General features: G+C 48.7%; 1 protein-coding gene and 1 non-coding gene across 2 annotated transcripts in view; one reads left to right on the top strand and one right to left on the bottom strand.

Annotated features, from left to right (window-relative positions):
• MCTP2 (multiple C2 and transmembrane domain containing 2) overlaps positions 1–20,926 on the bottom strand; it is a 192,602-nt gene that overhangs the window by 34,181 nt on the left and 137,495 nt on the right. The window lies entirely within an intron of this gene.
• On the top strand, positions 8,121–8,191 carry TRNAP-AGG (transfer RNA proline (anticodon AGG)). The gene has a single exon. It is a non-coding gene; the product is annotated as a tRNA-Pro (tRNA).

Raw genomic sequence — 20,926 nt, 5'->3', positions numbered from 1 at the left:
TGGCTACATCATGGGTGTGTGGCCTAATATGCAAAGAAGGTCCTGCTAGAATTCCTTACAGGGCTCTTCGTACAGGGCCTACTGTAAGCTCCAGGAGGACTGGCTACATCAGGGGGCGTGGCCTAATATGCAAAGGAGGTCCTGCTAGAATTCCTTACAGGGCTCTTCGTACAGGGCCTACTGTAAGCTCCAGGAGGACTGGCTACATCAGGGGGCGTGGCCTAATATGCAAAGGAGGTCCTGCTAGAATTCCTTACAGGGCTCTTCGTACAGGGCCTACTGTAAGCTCCAGGAGGACTGGCTACATCAGGGGGCGTGGCCTAATATGCAAAGGAGGTCCTGCTAGAATTCCTTACAGGGCTCTTCGTACAGGGCCTACTGTAAGCTCCAGGAGGCTTGGCTGCATCAGGGGTGTGTGGCCTAATAGGCAAAGGAGGTCCTGCTAGAATTCCTTACAGGGCTCTTCGTACAGGGCCTACTGTAAGCTCCAGGAGGACTGGCTACATCAGGGGGCGTGGCCTAATATGCAAAAGAGGTCCTGCTAGAATTCCTTACAGGGCTCTTCGTACAGGGCCTACTGTAAGCTCCAGGAGGCTTGGCTGCATCAGGGGTGTGTGGCCTAATAGGCAAAGGAGGTCCTGCTAGAATTCCTTACAGGGCTCTTCGTACAGGGCCTACTGTAAGCTCCAGGAGGACTGGCTACATCAGGGGGCGTGGCCTAATATGCAAAGGAGGTCCTGCTAGAATTCCTTACAGGGCCTACTGTAAGCTCTTGGAGGATTGGCTACATCATGGGTGTGTGGCCTAATATGCAAAGGAGGTCCTGCTAGAATTCCTTACAGGGCTCTTCGTACAGGGCCTACTGTAAGCTCCAGGAGGACTGGCTACATCAGGGGTGTGTGGCCTAATATGCAAAGGAGGTCCTGCTAGAATTCCTTACAGGGCTCTTCGTACAGGGCCTACTGTAAGCTCCAGGAGGACTGGCTACATCAGGGGTGTGTGGCCTAATATGCAAAGGAGGTCCTGCTAGAATTCCTTACAGGGCTCTTCTTGCAGGGCCTACTGTAAGTTCCAGGAGGATTGGCTCCATCAGGGGTGTGTGGCCTAATAGGCAAAGGAGGTCCTGCTAGAATTCCTTACAGGGCTCTTCGTACAGGGCCTACTGTAAGCTCCAGGAGGACTGGCTACATCAGGGGGCGTGGCCTAATATGCAAAGGAGGTCCTGCTAGAATTCCTTACAGGGCCTACTGTAAGCTCTTGGAGGATTGGCTACATCATGGGTGTGTGGCCTAATATGCAAAGGGACTCCTGCTACAAAAAAAGCCCTGGGTTCAACTGTTCATTGAAAGGTTTGTGGCAGAATGGCTCACTATAATCCTTCTCAATAAACGCAGTACCAAGCAATCGGCTTTTCTGGAAACTGTAACCACCATTCCCTCCCCGCCCCGTTATGTAGCCAGAAAGGAAACATGATTGTAAGTTGCTTTGAGACTCCTTAACGTAGAGAAAGGAAAGGAAAGGTCCCCTGGGCAAGCGCCAGTAGTTTCCGACTCTGGGGTGACGTTGCTTTCACAACGGTTTCACGGCAGAGTTTTTTTTTACGGGGTGGTTTGCCGTTGCCTTCCCCAGTCATCTACGCTTCCTCCCCTGCAAGCTGGGTCCTCATTTTACCAACCTGGGAAGGATGGAAGGCTGAGTCAACCTCGAGCAGGCTACCTGAAAACCCAGCATCCGCCGGGGATCGAACTCAGGTCGTGAGCAGAGCTTAGGACTGCAGTACTGCAGCTTTAACACCCTGCGCCACGGGGCTCTTATTTAAGGTAGAGAAAAGCAGGGTATAAGAACTTACCCTTCCTCCTCTTCTTTTGAGGACTTCTTTTTTAAAACAAACAAACAAACAATAATTTCTACTGTAAAAAAATAGAACTATAGTCAGGGGCGGAATTCTACCAAGAGCTCCTTTGCATATTAGGCCACACACCCCTAATGTAGCCTTGTAAGCTCTTGGAGGACTGGCTACATCAGGGTGTGTGTGGCGTAATATGCAAAGGAGCTCCTGCTAGGATTCCACCCCTGACTATAGTACAATAGAACAGCGCAGGAGGTCACTTTATAAGAAATAGGTTTTTTTAGTCTATTGCTATTTTTAAATATGCATCGCCTCCCATTTACCGCCCTCCTTTCTATCTCCATGATCTGCTTTCTGCGTTATGGGCATGCCATGCCTCATTCGAATCCCGACATTCTGGCCCTACTGCATTGTTCAATCATTGGAGGTCTTTGTTTGTGATCAATTTGTTTTAAAATATACATTCTGTAATCTGTCCTGAGAAGAGCCCCGCGGCGCAGAGCAGTCAGTTGCAGTATTGCGGTCCAAGCTTGGCTCGTGACCTGAGTTCGATCCCTGGTGGAAGCTGAGTTCAGGTAGCCAGCTCAAGGTTGACTCAGCCGTCCATCCTTCCGAGGTCAGTAAAAGGAGTCCCCAGCTTGCTGTGGGGGGGGGGGGGGAAGAAGTGGAGATGACTGGAGAAGGCAATGGCAAACCACCCCGTAAAAAGTCTGCCATGAAAATGTGATGCGATGTCACCCCAGAGTCAGAAGACTGGTGCTTGCATAGGGGATTGCCTTTACCTTTTTAATCTGTCCTGAGTCTCAACCAGAAAGGTGAGTTATACACCTCAACATCCTCAACATCCACTGGAGTGACTTTGTGACCAACACTGAAGTCCTCAAGCGGGTGGAGGTTACGAGCATCGAGGCATTGTTGTTGAAGACGCAGCTGCGCTGGGCAGGGCATATCTCCAGGATGGAAAACCACCGCCTTCCCAAGATTCCCCTGTATGGCGAACTTTCCACCGGCCATCGAAATAGAGGGGCACCAAAGAAGAGGTACAAGGACTCCTTGAAGAAATCCTTGGTACCTGTTGCATTAACCATCACCAGTGGTCTGACCTAGCCTCAGATCGCAAAGCATGGAGGCACACCATCCACCAGGCTGTCTCTTCCTTTGAGAACGCACGCATAGCCGGTCTCGAGGACAAAAGGAGACTGAGGAAGAATCACACTGCTACAGCACCAACCCCAAATCAGACTTTTCCCTGCAGCCGCTGTGGCCGGATCTGCCTGTCCCGCATTGGTCTTGTCAGCCACCAGCGAGCCTGCAGCAGACGTGGACTACTGCACCTTTCTTAAATCTTCGTTCGCGAAGTCAAGCCGAGAGGAGAAAGTAAATAAATAAATGCTCAGTCTACTGTCATGATCTCTGAATTCCCAGATTTCATTTATTTATTTTTTAAAAAAAAGAGTAAGTCAGGGTTATCATGTTAGCTGTGACTTGAAGGCGCACACACACACACATCCCAAAGAAAAGTTCTGTGGGTTTTAAAAAAATGCAAATTGGGAATTCAGAGATTGTGGTAACAGATTGTTGGGGCGCACAAAGTAGGCCCTGTAATAAGAGCCCTGGAAGCTCCAGAATTTCCAAAGGGAAATCATCCCTGACTGTTCCCTGGAAGGTCAGAAGCTGAAGCTCAAATACTTTTGGCCACCCAATGAGAAGGGAGCCCTCCCTGGAGAAGACCCTGATGCTGGGAAAGACAGAAGGCAAAAGAAGAAGGGGACGGCAAAAGAGGAGATGGCTGGACAGCGTTGCTGATACAACGAATTTGAGCAGACTCCGGAGGATGGTTGAAGACAGGAGGGCCTGGCGTGACTTTGTCCAGGGGGTCACAAAGAGTCAGACTTGACTGTGCGACTGAACAACAATAAAAGCTCCAGGAGGACCGGCTGCATCAGGAGTGTGTGGCCTAATTGCAAAGGAATTCCTGCTACCAAAAAAAAAAAAAATAATCTGACAACTACTCATTTTTCAAGGGCTCTTTGGTGGCCTGGCTGGGGGAATTCAAGGGGAATAGCAGTTCACTCTTTTGGATGCACCCCTGATTTTACTTATGAGCCATCCCCCGGAGAAAATGGGTGGAGGGGGATTCACAGAGACAAGTTGGAACGGGTCCAGAGAAGGACAATGAAGATGGTGAGGGGTCTGGAGACCAAGTCCTGTGAAGAAAGGTTGAAGGAGCTGGGGATGTTTAGCCTGGAAAGGAGGCGGCTGAGAGGTGATATGATCACCATCTTCAAGTCCTTGAAGGGCTGTCAAATAGAGGATGAGGTGGAATCGTTTTATGTGGCCCCAGAAGGTCAGACCAGAACCAATGGGTTGAAATTAAATCAAAAGAGTTTCTGGCTCAACATAGGAAGAACGTCCTGGCCGTTAGAGCAGTTCCTCAGTGGAACAGGCTTCCTCGGGAGTGGTGGGCTCTCCTTCCTTGGAGGTTTTTAAATAGAGGCTAGATGGCCATCTGACAGCAATGAGGATCCTGTGAATTTAGGGGAGGTCTTTGTGAGTTTCCTGCATTGTGCAGGGGGTTGGACTAGATGACTCAGGAGGTCCCTTCAACTCTATGATTGGCTACATCAGAGGTGTGTGGCCTAATATACAAAGGAGTTCCTGCTACAAAAAAAGCCCCGCCAACAAGCATTCACTTTACAAATGAAACTGAGGAGCGGTACCTGGGAAAATGCGGCGAATGAATCACACATTCATCTATCCACACATTAACAGTAGCACAAGAATTACTCAATACACGTATAAAGAAAAATCAAGGGGACACAGTACACAGAACATCTGGGACCAAAGCTAGAGTGACTGTCCAAAGACAAAACAAAAAATTGACACAGAAGACCATTTTTTTCCTTGACTGCCTAAATCCTTTAAGGAAGCGTCTGAGCAATTAAAGGAAGACTCTAATCTTTACAGAGTACATTAATACTTGCCGGCCTCCTGGCCAATAGATCAGACTCCAGACGCACAGTAAATGCTTCCCTAAGGCTTTTCAAAGCAACCCGATTCTTTCAGTCTCTTCGTTCCTGTCCCCACGGGATAATGGAGACGTGGCTCTGGTAGCTATCATTCAACAAACAACCACCAGGTGTGCCTTCTCTTCCCATCAGCCTCTGGAACGCTTTTACTAAATTGGAAGCAGGGAAAGGAGTGATATTGCTGCAAACTTTCCGTAGTGCATGCACCAAAGAGCCAGGAGTACCAGTAAGAAAGAGGCTGAAATGGTACCTCCCATTTTCTGCTTGGAGCCCCTAGAAAGAGACAGCCGGGGGTGGAATTCTAGCAGGAGCTCCTTTGCATATTACGCCACACCCCCTGATGTAGCCAATCCTCCAAGAGCTTACAAAAAAGAGCCTTGTAAGCTCTTGGAGGATTGGCTACATCGGGGGGGGTGGGGGTGGCCTAATATGCAAAGGAGCTCCTGCTAGAATTCCACCCCTGGAGACGGTATTGATATGACAGTGATGTGACTTTCATCCCTGACTAAAAGAAAACAGCCAAGAGTTGTTGAATGAGAGAGAGAGACACACACAAAAAACAGGATTCGATATTTAGGGGTCGACTAAAATACTTTCATTTTCTCTATCTGTAAGCAGTAAGTTCTCTGTTAAATGCATGCTGGTGATGCGTTTTACAAACACATATTTTTGAGGGATACGGGGAAACTTCACTAAGCTGGCATTTTGCTATTCTGAGGAAGGCCATATTTTATTTATTTTTTATTTATTTAAGATTTGTATCCCGCCCTTCCCACAAGTGGCTCAGGGCGGCTCCCAACAATTAGTCAGACATGAAATTAAACAATTATTTGAATATATAAACAATTAAAACATTTAGAGCAGATAAAACATTAAAACCATTAAACATTCCAAAGCTATGCGAACAGGAGTCTGGCAAAGCTACATTGAGTTTCTCGTCTCAGCTAGGTATAAGCTAGCCGGAAGAGGGTCGTCTTACAGGCCCTGCGGAACTGAACAAGGTCCCGCAGGGCCCTCACCTCCTCCGGCAGCTGATTCCACCATGTAGGGGCCATAACAGAGAAGGCCCTGTCTCTAGTGGATTTTAAGTGGGCTTCTTTTGGCCCAGGGATAGCGAGAAGATTTTGGGTTCCCGATCTCAGCACTCTCTGGGGAACATGTGGGGAGAGACGGTCCTTCAGGTAGGCAGGTCCCAGGCTATATAGGGTGAAGTAAATTCAGGCCATATATGTGGAGAAGTAAATTCTGGAACCTAGGCAAATTGAGAAAAGAGAGAAAAGAAGGGCCAGTGGTTTGGGGTAGGGTTGTCATTCTCTCACCTGCAGTGAGTAAAACCTTGACTTCAGCCCCAATCCTCCAGTCTCAAGAAACTCTAGGTATGGAAGAAAAATATGGCCAGAATATGGTCTCCAAACTGATGCTCCAGGAGTTTCCCAGTGTCTCTACTGTCTTTAACATAGTTGAGGAATTCCTAGAGAGTCTCCCGGAAATTGCATCACATCCTCCCTAAACTGCTCCCGGCATTTGTCAAGGCAGTGCCGGCAAAAAGGCTAAGATGACATCCAGCAGAAAACCTGCCTTTTCATTTAAGATATAACATTAAAAAAAAAAAAAAAGATGGATGTTCCTGTTATGAGCCCCTCTTTCCCCCGGGGCTCTCTTGTAAGAAAAAAATATGTACAAGCCTCGCACCTCCACAGTCAGCCAGTTCCTTTGTGGGTCACTTGAGAACCCTGAAAAACACAATATAACAGCCGTATCTGAAGAATCATACCCTACCACAATTTTGGTTAGTCTTTAAGTTGCTACCGGACTCTTAATTCTTTTCTACAACCTCATATTACAAAACTTCAGCTTGAGGAGCGTCCAATACCGCTGAAACTGCCTCAGTCCAACGTTGACTGTCCAAGAATCCTTCCACTTATCAAGATTTTGCACAAGTTGCACTGCAGATTGGGACTGAAGCAACAGATAAGGGAGGAAGACAACAATAAACAACAAAATAACTTGAATGGGAGAGGAAGGGAAAAGCAAGCTCGCCGGAAGAGAGAATATTAAACGCTGAGAGTCTCTCCCCATTTGTGATTATATATCGCCACCTACAGGAATTTTCCCCCCACTTAAAAAAAAAAATCGAGCCGCTGCATAAGTTTTGCAAGTTTGTCATGTTCTTCACCAGAAGATAGGGGCGGGTGCAGGGGGGGGGGGGGGAGAAAATTCAGCAGCTCTCAATCAGACAATAACACAAATTATTTTTTTAAAGGAGAGTGCTAGCAAGTGAAAGGACAGGAGCGATAAACATCATGGCATTTAATAGCATTAAAAGCCCTTCGTGAAGGGCTCGTTTTGGGCAGGAGTTCACAGAAATGGAGCTCCGGAATCTCTAAATCAGGGATGTCAAACATACACTTCGGGGGCCAATCAGGTCCCTGGAGGGTTCCTATCAAGCACCCCGAGGCTGTCATCTGCCTCCTTCTCCCTCTCTTGCTTCCTTCTGCATCACAGCTTGCTTTGCTAGGCTTGCCTCAACTGCACATGAGCTACAGAGCAAAACCTCTATTTTCTCCATTGCCTGAGGCTCCTCCCTTGGGGAGGAAGGGGGGGGAGGAATAGCATGCTTTGCCAGGCTCTCTCAATCGCACAGCAGAGCTACTGAGCCAAGCCTCTCTTCCTTCTATTGACTGAGGCTCCCCCGGCCCCAAGTCCCTGGGGAAGGAAGAAAAGAACCAGAGTTTTCCTTTGCCCAGTTCCGTGGATCCCCTGGGAGGAATACAAAGAAAGCACCTTTAAGAACAATGAGTGATAACGTTTTAAACATGTTTTAAGTTTTACAAAAATATATATATTATGAGTTTGTCTGTGTTCTTTATAAAATTTATATCTCTGCTACCTAATCTTAAATAGGTACACAAATGGCTCGGTCCAACCTGACATGCCCCGGCCCCTCAAGGCCTCATTTATGTCTGATCTGGCCCTCATAACAAATGAGTTCGACCACCCCTGCTCTAAATTGTATTGTGTTCTTTCTTTCTTAACCCTACCCCCCTCCCAAAAACCCAAACTTGCTTCTCGGCTCCATTGTTCAACACCCCCCCACCCCGTGAGAATTTTGCTGAACTCTAAGATTTGACAAACTTTCTCATATTTTCCCCCACCAAAAATGGGAAAATAACCAAAACACATAAAGGCAGACAGATGGAAATCTTCCTCATAAAGGCAGACAGATGGAAATCTTTGGGGAGGGACAGTGGCTCAGTGGTAGAGCATCTGCTTAGGAAGCAGAAGGTCCCAGGTTCAATCCCTGGCATCTCCAAAAAAGGGTCCAGGCAAATAGGGTTGAAAAACCTCAGCTTGAGACCCTGGAGAGCTGCTGCCAGTCTGAGTAGACAATACTGACTTTGATGGACCGAGGGTCTGATTCAGTAGAAGGCAGCTTCATATGTCTCATGCCACTGTGGCCACATAGGAGAAAGGAATTTTAAAAATAGGATGGGAGTAAGGTTTGATGAGGACAATTCTGATTTAAGGTAGATGCTGAGATGATATGATTTAGGACACCTTCAGGCGATGTCAAGAGGTGTGTGGCACATGCAAATGAGTTGTGCTAATGAGCTCCGGCACCCTTTTCCCCCCTACAAAATGACCCCTGCCTTCACGTGTGCTATTCTAGCGATTCTCACAATGGCCCCGTGAGTTAAGCTGCTGTCATCACCACCATCAGCAGCATTCCCAAAGGGAAGAAGCTGAAGGTTAAAGACGAGGACACCTTCACGAGTTCAAGTGAAAAAGGGAGAGAGAGCTCTGGCCTCTCAATCCCATCACGAGATGAAGAGCCTCACTGGAAAAGACAACACTGCTAGGAGAAGTTGAAGGTGGCAGGAAAAGAGGAAGACTCGACGTGAGACTGGGTTGACTCCATCGAAGACGACAGGGCTTTCAGTTTGCAAGACCAGAGAAAGGCTGTTAACGACAGGGCTTTGGTGAGGTTACTGGTTCATAGGACTGCTATCTGTTGGATATGGCTTGTAGGTCCATAACACACACATACCCCCCTCAATTAGAATAGCGCAGGAATAGGCAAGCTTTCAGCTTCCACAGCATGTTTCCAAAAGGGAGATCTTGTATAGTGGGTTCTATGAGACTGTGTTGACTCTAAGAGCCGGTTTGGTGTAGTGGTGAAGTGCGCAGACTCTTATCTGGGAGAACTGGGTTGGATTGCCCGCTCCTCCACTTGCACCTGTCGGAATGGCCTTGGGTCAGCCAGAGCTCTGGCAGAGGTTGTCCTTGAAAGGGCGGCTTCTGGGAGAGCCCTCTCCAGCCCCACCCACCTCACAGGGTGTCTGTTGTGGGGGAGGAAGGGAAAGGAGATTGTAGGCCGCTCTGAGCCTCTGTCCTTGGAAGGGCAGCTGCTGGGAGAGCCTCTCCAGCCCCACCCACCTCACAGGGTGTCTGTTGTGGGAGAGGAAGGGAAAGGAGATTGTAGGCCGCTCTGAGCCTCTGTCCTTGAAAGAGCAGCAGCTGTGAGAGCCCTCTCCAGCCCCAACCACCTCACAGGGTGTCTGTTGTGGGGAAGGAAGGTAAAAGAGATTGTAGGCCGCTCTGAGACTATGTCCTTGGAAGGGCAGCTTCTGGGAGAGCCCTCTCAGCCCCACCCACCTCACATGGTGTCTGTTGTGGGGGGAGAAGATATAGGCGATTGTAAGCCGCTCTGAGTCTCTGATTCAGAGAGAAGGGCTGGGTATAAATCTGCAGTCTTCTTCTTATGCATTGATGAGTCAAAGTCATAAGTGATAACAAGCTCTTTATTGGTACAACATAGTAGGTGGCTGCACTACAAGACTGAGAACTAGGCCAATGAGGCCAAGCTTATATACATCCCTGGGTTCCCGCACAAGCGCGTTATTGGTCATTCAAACCGGCAGGGGCTTGTGATTGGTCCAGGGCGGCAGAGATTTGGAGCCTGCAGCTCATTGTTCCCGAGTCCCCAAGCTCAGTCCGTACGGCTCCAATGAGCCAGGCAGGAACACCCAAAGTCTTCACTTGAGTCCACATACATAACAGGAGATGAGGAGCTCCAAGAGACTCAGAAATGAGATTAGAGAATCCAAGAGCAGGCATACAGTTCTGTGTGTATACATGTAGAGAGGAGATTCTCTTATGGTCTTTCTCTCTCTCTCTCTCTCATAGAATGAAAATCCCCCACATGCTAAATGCTGCCCTACTGCAATACTCCTCAGATCAGCTTGACCCAAATGAGCAGGGCCAGATCTAGGGGAGGGGGGGCAGAGGGGGGTGTTTGTCCCAGGCGCTGACAGAGGGGGGGGGGGTGCCAAATTGGGTATGGAGTCCATTGTATTCTATGGGATCATAAGCTAGAATGGCCCAAAAGGGAGTGTCATTTTTTAATTTTGGCCCCCCTCCAAAAACATGTAAGTCCGGTCCTGCAAACGAGATTCTTAAAAGAAAACCGCCGCCACAAAAGGCCACGCTCTCCTCTGCATCGCTGCCTCCGAGGCCTCTTCCTCCTTTCCACTCGCCTTCCCTTCTGTGTTTAATCTTTACATTAGAAGCATCAGAGGGGGGGGGGGTCCTTATCTCCACTTTGATTTACTGCAGGCCCTCTGGAAATACAGCCAGCCACAACATCGATCCATCTATTTCCCTGCACTCCCCTCTGAGGTTCTTGGTCACGTTGAACTGTGACCAGGAAGCAAGAGAGGGAACTGCCTCAGGAGGCGGAGGCGGTCGCAAAGAGCCGGGGAGCACATTTTGCGACCCCAAGATGTCCCCACCGCAGACATACACAGGAAAGGAAAGGTCCCCTGCGCAAGCACCAGTCGTTCCGACTCTGAGGTGACGTTGCTTTCACAACATTTCCACGACAGACTTTTTACGGGGTGGTTTGCCATTGCCTTCCCCAGTCATCTACGCTTTCCCCCCCAGCAAGCTGGGTACTTCATTTTGCTGACCTCGGAAGGATGGAAGGCTGAGTCAACCTTGAGCCGGCGACCTGAACCCAGCTTCCTGAGTTGTGAACTGAGCACTGCTCCCTCTAAGCTGAGTGAGCGTGAGCTAGCTCACAGATTTCTAGGCTCCAGCTCATACATTTTTGCCTTCGCTCAGGAAAAAAAAATGGCCCCAAAGCGCAACCAATGTATGCAGTAGCTCACAACTTTAATGCCTGTAAGCTCACAAAGTAGAATTTTTGCTCACAAGACTTAGAGCGGGGGTGGTGAACGTCAGGCCTGAGGGCCGTTTAGGGCCCTCAAGATCACTTGGTCCGGCCCTTGGGAATTGCTGGGCCAAGCCCCCGCCCCCCCTCGGGGGCATTGTGAAGGACTGCTGCTGGGGAATGTGGGTGCCTTTAAAGGTCTGCTGGGGGCAGCTGAAGGGAGGGAGGGAGGGGTGGCAGGGGTGGGAGCAGCTATCACCAGTTCAATTTGCACATGATCATCCCAGGTGGATATGCCAATATTAGGGGATGTGGTCTAATATGCCCGGACCTAGGCATTTGCCTACGGTGGCAGGCCGGTGTGTGTGTGTGTGTGTGTGTGTGTGTGCCGAATTAGGCTTTCCCCACGTGACTTCAAATAGGGGGGGAAAAAAAATTGCATTAATTTTGCTGGCCTGAATCGTTCTCCCTCGGTGGAGCACTGTTTTTTAGTTGATCATTTTGTATGGCCCCCAGAGGATGTTCTAAATATCCAAACGGCCCTTGGCAGAAAAAAAGGGTCCCCCACCCCTGACTTAGAGGGAACATTGGTTGTGAGCAGAGCTTGGACTGCAGTACTGCAGCTTACCACTCTGCACCACAGGACTCCTTGGGGGGGGGGGACATAAACATCCCCCCCAGGCTTCTTGATAGGGTTGCCAAGTCCAATTCAAGAAATATCTGGGGACTTTGGGGGTGGAGCCAGGAGAATTTGGGGGTGGGGCCAGGAGACATGAGGGGTGGAGCCAAGATCAAGGCTGTGACAAGCATAATTGAACTCCAAAGGGAGTTCTGGCCATCACATTGAAAGGGACGTCACACCTTTTCAATTCCTTCCTTCCATAGGAAATAATGAAGGATAGGGGCACCTTCTTTTGGGGCTCATAGAATTGGACTCCCTGGTTCAATCTTTTTGAAACTAGGGGGGGTATTTTGGGGAGAGGCACTAGATGCTATACTAAAAAGTTTGGTGCCTCTACCACCCAAAAAACAGCCCCCCCCCCCAGAACCCCAGATACCCGTGGATCAATTCTCCATGATTTTCTATGGGAATAAATCTCCATAGGGAATAACAGAGTTCCCAGAAGACATTTCCCTTCCCTCCCCCCCCCCCCCCCGCTTTCTGACGATCCTGAAGCAGGGGGAGGCCTCCAAACCGGGGGATCTCCTGCCCCCACCTGGGGAACAAAAAGACCAGAAACAAAAATACTGCACTCGTCAAAACCCCGGATGATGCACCAGCCTCCCCGCTATGCCCGTCACAACGACAAGCATTTTTTAATGCATTACATAAAGTTATGAAACCACAGTAACCATCTCCATTTTTTTCCACAAGAAAAGAAAAGGGGGAAAAAGACACAATTAGATTCAGGTGAAGTCAAAGCAAAACAATTCAGAGTCTTAGCGGCGGGTAACTGGACCACCGCGAGGGTCTTTCTTTCCTCCCCTCTCTCTCTCCAGCAAACATCAGATCAGGCAGCTAAAATTATTACCGCAGCTCTCTTGTAACTGTCACCTGTGGTGGGTATTAATTACAGGTTACGGCCGCCAGCACGCCCACCTCGTTCGGCAGTAAAAGAGGACGGGTGCCTCTGCCAAGCCCCAGGCGTACAATGGAGGAGACAAGCCATCTGACAAGAGCCCAAAAAGAGAGCGGCCGGGGAGACTCATAAAAAATGACAGCTTTGAAAGGAAATGATAAAGCTCGGCAGCTTTGGAAACGAGGCGCGCAACCACACACACACACACACAACAGTGCAAGAGCAAATTAGCGGGAAGCGCACAAATTCTCTGCCATGGGTCACAACGACGCAAGTCATTTGAATTGTTTCTCGTTATCTGTCGGGGCGGGGGAGTTGAAAAGTTCTTCCTTCCTTCCCGAAAGAAGAAAAATGCTTGCAACCCGTTATTAGACACGGCCAAGAGGGTGGGGATGAGGGATGATTATTCGAGACCACAAAGAGTGATTCAAAATGATACGCATAAGAACATAAGAGAAGCCATGTTGGATCAGGCCAATGGCCCATCCAGTCCAACACTCTGTGTCACATAAGTACATAAGAGAAGCCCTGTTGGATCAGGCCAATGGCCCATCCAGTCCAACACTCTGTGTCACATAAGTACATAAGAGAAGCCCTGTTGGATCAGGTCAGTGGCCCATCCAGTCCAACACTCTGTGTCACACGGTGGCCAAAAAATCTAGGTGCCAACAGGAAGTCCATCAGTGAGGCCAGGACACTAGAAGCCCTTCCACTGTTGCCCCTCCCAAGCACCAAGAATACAGAACATCACTTGCCCCAGACACAGAGTTCCAACAGGCTGTGGCTAATAGCCACTGATGGATTTCTGCTCCAGATGTTGATCCAATCCCCTCTCAAAGCTGGCTATGCTTGCAGCTGCCACCACCTCCCGTGGCAGTGAATTCCACAGGTTAATCACCCTTTGGGTGAAGAAGTACTTCTTTTTATCCTTTCTAACCCGGCTGCTCAGCAATTTCATGGAGTGCCCACGAGTTCTTGTATTGTGAGATGTATCTTGACAGGTTTTTTTTTTTTAAATGATTTTTTGATCCCCCCCCTCCATTTTAAGAAAGGGGTCTCTTCTCCTATTTGATTTATTAATTTTTTTCAGTTACCCCTTCACCTGAACTTACAACATTTAAAACCAGAAAGGTAAAAGCATACAAGCAAGTAACAAATATAAAACGTCAGCACTAAAACAAGTTGCTCTCACCATACCGCTATTAAAACAGCTCAAAAAGATGGTTGCCTTCCAAAGGAAAACCTAAACAATTCAGCTTTGCATTCCTTGCAGAAACTAAACAAGTATGGCAGGGCATGGCATCAATCTAGAGTGTATTCCACAGAGCAGGGGCCACAACTGAGAAGGACCTTTCCCTGGTGACAGCTAACCAAACCATCTTGAGGCCAAGCACATATACGAGGCCCCTACATTATGACCAAAGGGAGCACTGAGGGGTAACAGGAGAGGCAATCATGTAAGGAGGGAAGAAGAAGAAGAAAAGAAGAAGTTGTTTCTGGTGGTGGTGGTGGTGGTGGTGGTGATGGTGATGGTGGTATTGGATTTATATTCCACCCTATGCTCTGAATCTGAGTCTCAGAATGACTCACAATCTCTTTTACCTTCCTCCCCCACAACAGACACCCTGTGAGGTAGGTGGGGCTGAGAGAGCTCTCCCAGAAGTGGCCCTCTAAAGGACAACTCCTATGAGAGCTATGGCTGACCCAAGGCCATTCCAGCAGCTGCAAGTGGAGGAGTGGGGAATCAAACCTGGTTCTCCCAGATAAGGGAGCTCTGGCTGACCCAAGGCCATTCCAGCAGCTGCAAGTGGAGGAGTGGGGAATCAAACCTGGTTCTCCCAGATAAGGGAGCTATGGCTGACCCAAGGCCATTCCAGCAGCTGCAAGTGGAGGAGTGGGGAATCAAACCTGGTTCTCCCAGATAAGGGAGCTCTGGCTGACCCAAGGCCATTCCAGCAGCTGCAAGTGGAGGAGTGGGGAATCAACCCCAGTTCTCCCAGATAAGAGAGCTCTGGCTGACCCAAGGCCATTCCAGCAGCTGCAGGTGGAGGAGTGGGGAATCAACCCCAGTTCTCCCAGATAAGAGTCCACGCACTTAACCACTACACCAAACTGGCTCTCAAGAGCATCAGACCTGCTGGTTTCATATGAGTAAATTTCATCAGGACCCCCAAAGTTTGCCTGCCCCCCACCCCAGCACACTGCCTGCCCTTAGTGCATTTCCAGAAGCCAGAGGGGAAAAAAAAGTTAAAAAAAATTAATAACAATTAAGGCAGTCGAATACCTCTTTTTAATATTGCTCAGATTACAGTAATTGCATTAAGAAAACTGTAATTTCATTAAATGGCCTAATTACCATTAATATCCGGCAAACTGTCAATAGAAGGGGTAATTACGGCGGAGAAAAATCATAAGCAGAATGTGCAACGATGCATGCTTTCGCACAACAGCCATTCAAGGCTCGAAATTAACCTTAAAATATTTTTAAAATATGTATTACCCAGTGGTAGCAATTAGCTCTCTTCGAGCAAGCTGAACTTTCCAGAGCTGGGGCTTCGGCGATGGGTTCGATGCAGAAATTAAGAGCGTATTCTGAAGCAGCGTCCCTGGTCGTCTCCGCCTCAACGGCTAATTGAGAGACTCTACTTTTCGACAACCAGTTTCAAGGCCTGCAGCATCTCGGAGACCACGGAAGATTTTCAGGTTATGAACTTTCAAGGGTCCAAAGCCCCTTCATCAGAGAGCAAATTTATTTTTGTGTTTTTGGTCTGATATTTTAAGAACATAAGAGAAGCCATGTTGGATCAGGCCAATGGACCCTCCAGTCCAACACTCTGTGTCACATAAGAATATAAGAGAAGCCCTGTTGGATCAGGCCAATGGCCCATCCAGTCCCACACTCTGTGTCACATAAGAACATAAGAGAAGCCATGTTGGATCAGGCCAGTGGCCCCTCCAGTCCAACACTCTGTGTCACATAAGAACATAAGAGAAGCCCTGTTGGATCAGGCCAATGGCCCATCCAGTCCCACACTCTGTGTCACATAAGAACATAAGAGAAGCCATGTTGGATCAGGCCAGTGGCCCCTCCAGTCCAACACTCTGTGTCACATAAGAACATAAGAGAAGCCCTGTTGGATCAGGCCAATGGCCCATCCAGTCCCACACTCTGTGTCACATAAGAACATAAGAGAAGCCATGTTGGATCAGGCCAGTGGCCCCTCCAGTCCAACACTCTGTGTCACATAAGAACATAAGAGAAGCCCTGTTGGATCAGGCCAATGGCCCATCCAGTCCCACACTCTGTGTCACATAAGAACATAAGAGAAGCCATGTTGGATCAGGCCAGTGGCCCATCCAGTCCAACACTCTGTGTCACATAAGAACATAAGAGAAGCCATGTTGGATCAGGCCAGTGGCCCATCCAGTCCCACACTCTGTGTCACATAAGAACATAAGAGAAGCCATGTTGGATCAGGCCAGTGGCCCATCCAGTCCCACACTCTGTGTCACATAAGAACATAAGAGAAGCCATGTTGGATCAGGCCAGTGGCCCATCCAGTCCCACACTCTGTGTCACATAAGAACATAAGAGAAGCCACGTTGGATCAGGCCAATGGCCCATCCAGTCCAACACTCTGTGTCACATAAGAACATAAGAGAAGCCATGTTGGATCAGGCCAATGGCCCCTCCAGTCCAACACTCTGTGTCACATAAGAACATAAGAGAAGCCATGTTGGATCAGGCCAATGGCCCATCCAGTCCAACACTCTGTGTCACATAAGAACATAAGAGAAGCCATGTTGGATCAGGCCAATGGCCCCTCCAGTCCAACACTCTGTGTCACATAAGAACATAAGAGAAGCCCTGTCAGATCAGGCCAATGGCCCATCCAGTCCAACACTCTGTGTCACATAAGAACATAAGAGAAGCCATGTTGGATCAGGCCAGTGGCCCATCCAGTCCAACACTCTGCGTCACATAAGAACATAAGAGAAGCCCTGTTGGATCAGGCCAGTGGCCCATCCAGTCCAACACTCTGTATGACATAAGAACATAAGAGAAGCCATGTTGGATCAGGCCAATGGCCCCTCCAGTCCAACACTCTGTATCACATAAGAACATAAGAGAAGCCATGTTGGATCAGGTCAGTGGCCCATCCAGTCCAACACTCTGTGTCACACAGTGGCAAAAAATTTTATACATACACACACACTGTGGCTAATAGCCACTGATGGACCTCTGCTCCATATTTTTATCTAAACCCCTCTTGAAGGTGGCTATGCTTGTGGCTGCCACCACCTCCTGGGGCAGTGAATTCCACATGTTAATCACCCTTTGGGTGAAGAAGTACTTCCTTTTATCCGTTTTAACCTGTCCGCTCAGCAATTTCATCGAATGCCCACGAGTTCTTGTATTGTGAGAAAGGGAGAAAAGTACTTCTTTCTCTACTTTCTCCATCCCATGCATTATCTTGTAAACCTCTATCATGTCACCCCGCAGTCGACGTTTCTCCAAGCTAAAGAGTCCCAAGCGTTTCAACCTTTCTTCATAGGGAAAGTGCTCCAGCCCTTTAATCATTCTAGTTGCCCTTTTCTGGACTTTCTCCAAAGCTCTAATATCCTTTTTGAGGTGCGGCGACCAGAACTGCACACAGTATTCCAAATGAGACCTCACCATCGATTTATACAGGGGCATTATGATACTGGCTGATTTGTTTTCAATTCCCTTCCTAATAATTCCCAGCATGGCGTTGGCCTTTTTTATTGCAAACGCACACTGTCTTGACATTTTCAGTGAGTTATCTACCATGACCCCAAGATATTTTCTGTAGCCGCACAAGGCTGCTTGGAACCGCAGACCCTAGAATCAGAGTGGCCACCAGAAATAAATGCAATGTGCTTACAGGAAGTGACGTAGGCAGGCCTCGGATTCAGGGGGAGCTCACAGGCGCGCAGCTCCTCAACCTTTCTGAGAGTTCCACCTCCTCCTTCTGAGAGTTCCACCTCCTTGTCCATTGAATAGTAGGTGCAGCTGCATAACAATCCCTGGATGAGCTCCACCACCTATTTTTCTACAAAATGACCCCGGGACATAGGCATGTCGGGGGCGACACTCCAGTTTATGGGCAAAACTTCTATGGTAGAATTAGCTTCTACCATAGTGTTTTTTCCCCCCCCAAAAAAATAGAACTCCCTGCTCCGCCCCAACATCACCAACATGCCTATATCACTACCAGATGATAGAATCATAGAGTTGGAAGGGCCCCCGGGGTCATCTAGCCCAGCCCCCTGCACAATGCAGGAACTTCACAAACACCTCCCCCTAAATTCACAGGATCCGCATTGCTGTTAGATGGCTATCTAGACTCCGGGAAGGGCAGCATTTGGCTAGGGGAAGGAGTAGGGTATCATAGCACAGAGTTACCCTCCAAAGCAGCCAATTTCTCCGGGGAAACTGATCTCTGAAGTCTGGAAATAAGTTTTAATTCTGGGGAAGTCTCCGGGCTCCACCTGAAGGTTGGCAAACCCACTGCGTGAGAGAAATTCATTCACACTCCAAAAAAAACAGCACTATGACAAACATTAGAAAGGGCTTCCTGACCGTCAGTGGAACAGGCTTCCTCCTTGGGAGGTGGTGGGCTCTCCTTCCTTGGAGGCTTTCAAACAGAGGCCAGATGACCACCTGGCAGCAAGGCTGATCCTGTGAACTGGCAGAGACTGACGAAGAGAGAGAACTTGGGGTCGTGGTAGATAACTCACTGAAAATGTCAAGACAGTGTGCGATTGCAATAAAAAAGGCCAATGGCATGCTGGGAATTATTAAGAAGGGAATTGATAACAAATCAGCCAATATCATAATGCCCCTGTATAAATCGATGGTGAGGTCTCATTTGGAATACTGTGTGCAATTCTGGTCACCGCACCTCAAAAAGGATATTAGAGCATTGGAAAGAGTCCAGCAAAGGGCAACTAGAATGATTACAGGTTTGGAACACTTTCCCTATGAAGAAAGGTTAAAACGCTTGGGGCTCTTTAGCTTGGAGAAACGTCGACTGCGGGGTGACAAGACAGAAGTTTACAAGATTATGCATGGGATGGAGAAGGTAGAGAAAGAAGTACTTTTCTCCCTTTCTCACAATACAAGAACTCGTGGGCATTCGACGAAATTGCTGAGCAGTCGGGTTAGAATGGATAAAAGGAGGTACTTCTTCACCCAAAGGGTGATTAACATGTGGAATTCACTGCCACAGGAGGTGGTGGCGGCTACAGGCATAGCCAGCTTCAAGAGGGGGTTAGATAAAAATATGGAGCAGAGGTCCATCAGTGGCTATTAGCCACAGTGTGTGTATATATATATATATATATATATGTGTGTGTGTGTGTGTGTATATATATATATATATAAATTTTTGGCCATTGTGTGATACAGAGTGTTGGACTGGATGGGCCATTGGCCTGATCCAACATGGCTTCTCTTATGTTCTTATATTCTTATGTTCTAACTCATAAGTGGGAGGGCAGGCAGGGCTTCATCAGAGCTTAGTTCTCACGCCCAGGGGAATGTCAGTTTGCCACTTTGGGGTCAGGAAGCATTTTTCTCTAGGGCAGTTGGCCAGGGATACTGGAGGTGCTTTCTTTGCCATCTTCTGGGCATGGAACAGAGGTCACCGGGGACGGGTGGGGGGAGGAGGTATTTGTGAATTTCCTGCACAGCAAAAGGGGGTTGGACTAGATAACCCTGGAGGTCCCTTACGACTCTATGAATCCAGGGGTCGTTTCGGAGAAAAACAGGTGGTGGAGCTCATTAGCATAACTCATTAGTATATGCTGCACACACACACACACACACACCCCAGCTAAAAGCAACCTGATGCAAGAAAGGAGAGCCTTGAGCGAGCGAGGCCTACTTGGACTGGCTAGAGATCCCACCAGCCCAAGCAGGCCTCGCTCACCTGGGGCTCTCCTTGGCTGCCCCCCCCCCAATAGTCAAAAGGTCAGAAAGCCACCCGCTGCCCAAAATCACATAAGAAGTGGAGAAAGGGTGGTGTGGGCATCTCCGGGGGGTTAATGGGGGCTGCTGGGGGCGTAGCAAAGCCCCTGGTGGGTGGCTGGCTGCCCACTTTCCTAATCCAGAGATTGTTATGCAGCTGCACCTACTATTCAATGGACAAGGCAGGTGGGGAGAAAGAGGGGAACCCTCAGAAAGGTTCAGGAGCTGTGCTCCCATGAGCTCCTGCTGAATTCAAGACCTGTATCAATCTATGGTTCTAAGCTAAAGCCACTGTAATATCTTCAGAGAGCCAGTTCGGTGTAGTGGTTAAGTGTGTGGACTCTTATCTGGGAGAACCGGGTTTGATTCCCCACGCCTCCACTCGCACCTGCTGGAATGGCCTTGGGTCAGCCATAGCTCTGGCAGAGGTTGTCCTTGAAAGGGCACCTGCTGTGAGAGCCCTCTCCAGCCCCACCCACCTCACAGGGTGTCTGTTGTGGGGGAGAAGACATAGGAGATTGTAAACCACTCTGAGTCTCTGATTCAGGGAGAAGGACGGGGTATAAATCTGCAGTTCTTCTTCTTCTACACGGATCTGTTCCCCATCAAAAAGGCTTTCGTCTTGTGCTTCTTCAGCAACTATCTACCCTGCCTCTCCCCCCACCCCTCTCTACTAAACAGCAAGCCAATTTTGAAAGTCCGGGTGAACACAGACAGAAGTGTAGAGGCTAGAGTGTCAGATTAGAATCCAGAATGCGCAGGTTCGAATCCATGCTCTGCCTCAGAAGCTTACTGGGTGACCCATTCTCAGCCTAACCTACCTCACAGGGTTGTTGTAAGGGTAAAATGGAGAGGGAAAGGATGAAAAGCTGGTTGGTTTGGGTCCCCACTGGGGGAGAAGTAGGGTTGACAATTCCCAGGAGGGGGCAGGGGATTCCCCCAGTTTGGAGGTCCTCCCCCTGCTTCAGGGTCATCAGAAAGTGGGGGGGGGTTTTGTCAGCTGGGCACTCCGTTATACCCTATGGAGACTGATTTCTAAAGCATATAATCCATGGATACTTGGGACTCTGGGGGTGTGTTGAGGTAGAAGCACCAAATTTGCAGCATAGCATCCAGTGCCTCTCCTCAAAACACCCTCTAAGTTTCAAAAAGATTGGACCAGGGGGTCCAATTCTATGAGCCCCCAAAGAAGATGAGCCTATCCTTCATTATTTCCAATGGGGGGGGAAGGCATTTAAAAGGTGTGCGGTCCCTTTAAATGTGACGGCCAGAACTCCCTTTGGAGTTCAATTGTGACTGTCA

This window comes from Heteronotia binoei, chromosome 19 (assembly GCF_032191835.1).
Source record: "Heteronotia binoei isolate CCM8104 ecotype False Entrance Well chromosome 19, APGP_CSIRO_Hbin_v1, whole genome shotgun sequence".
In the NCBI taxonomy this organism is placed as follows: domain Eukaryota; kingdom Metazoa; phylum Chordata; class Lepidosauria; order Squamata; family Gekkonidae; genus Heteronotia; species Heteronotia binoei.
The sequence above is the reverse complement of the archived record's forward strand: the minus strand, read 5'-3'. Positions and strand labels throughout refer to the sequence as shown.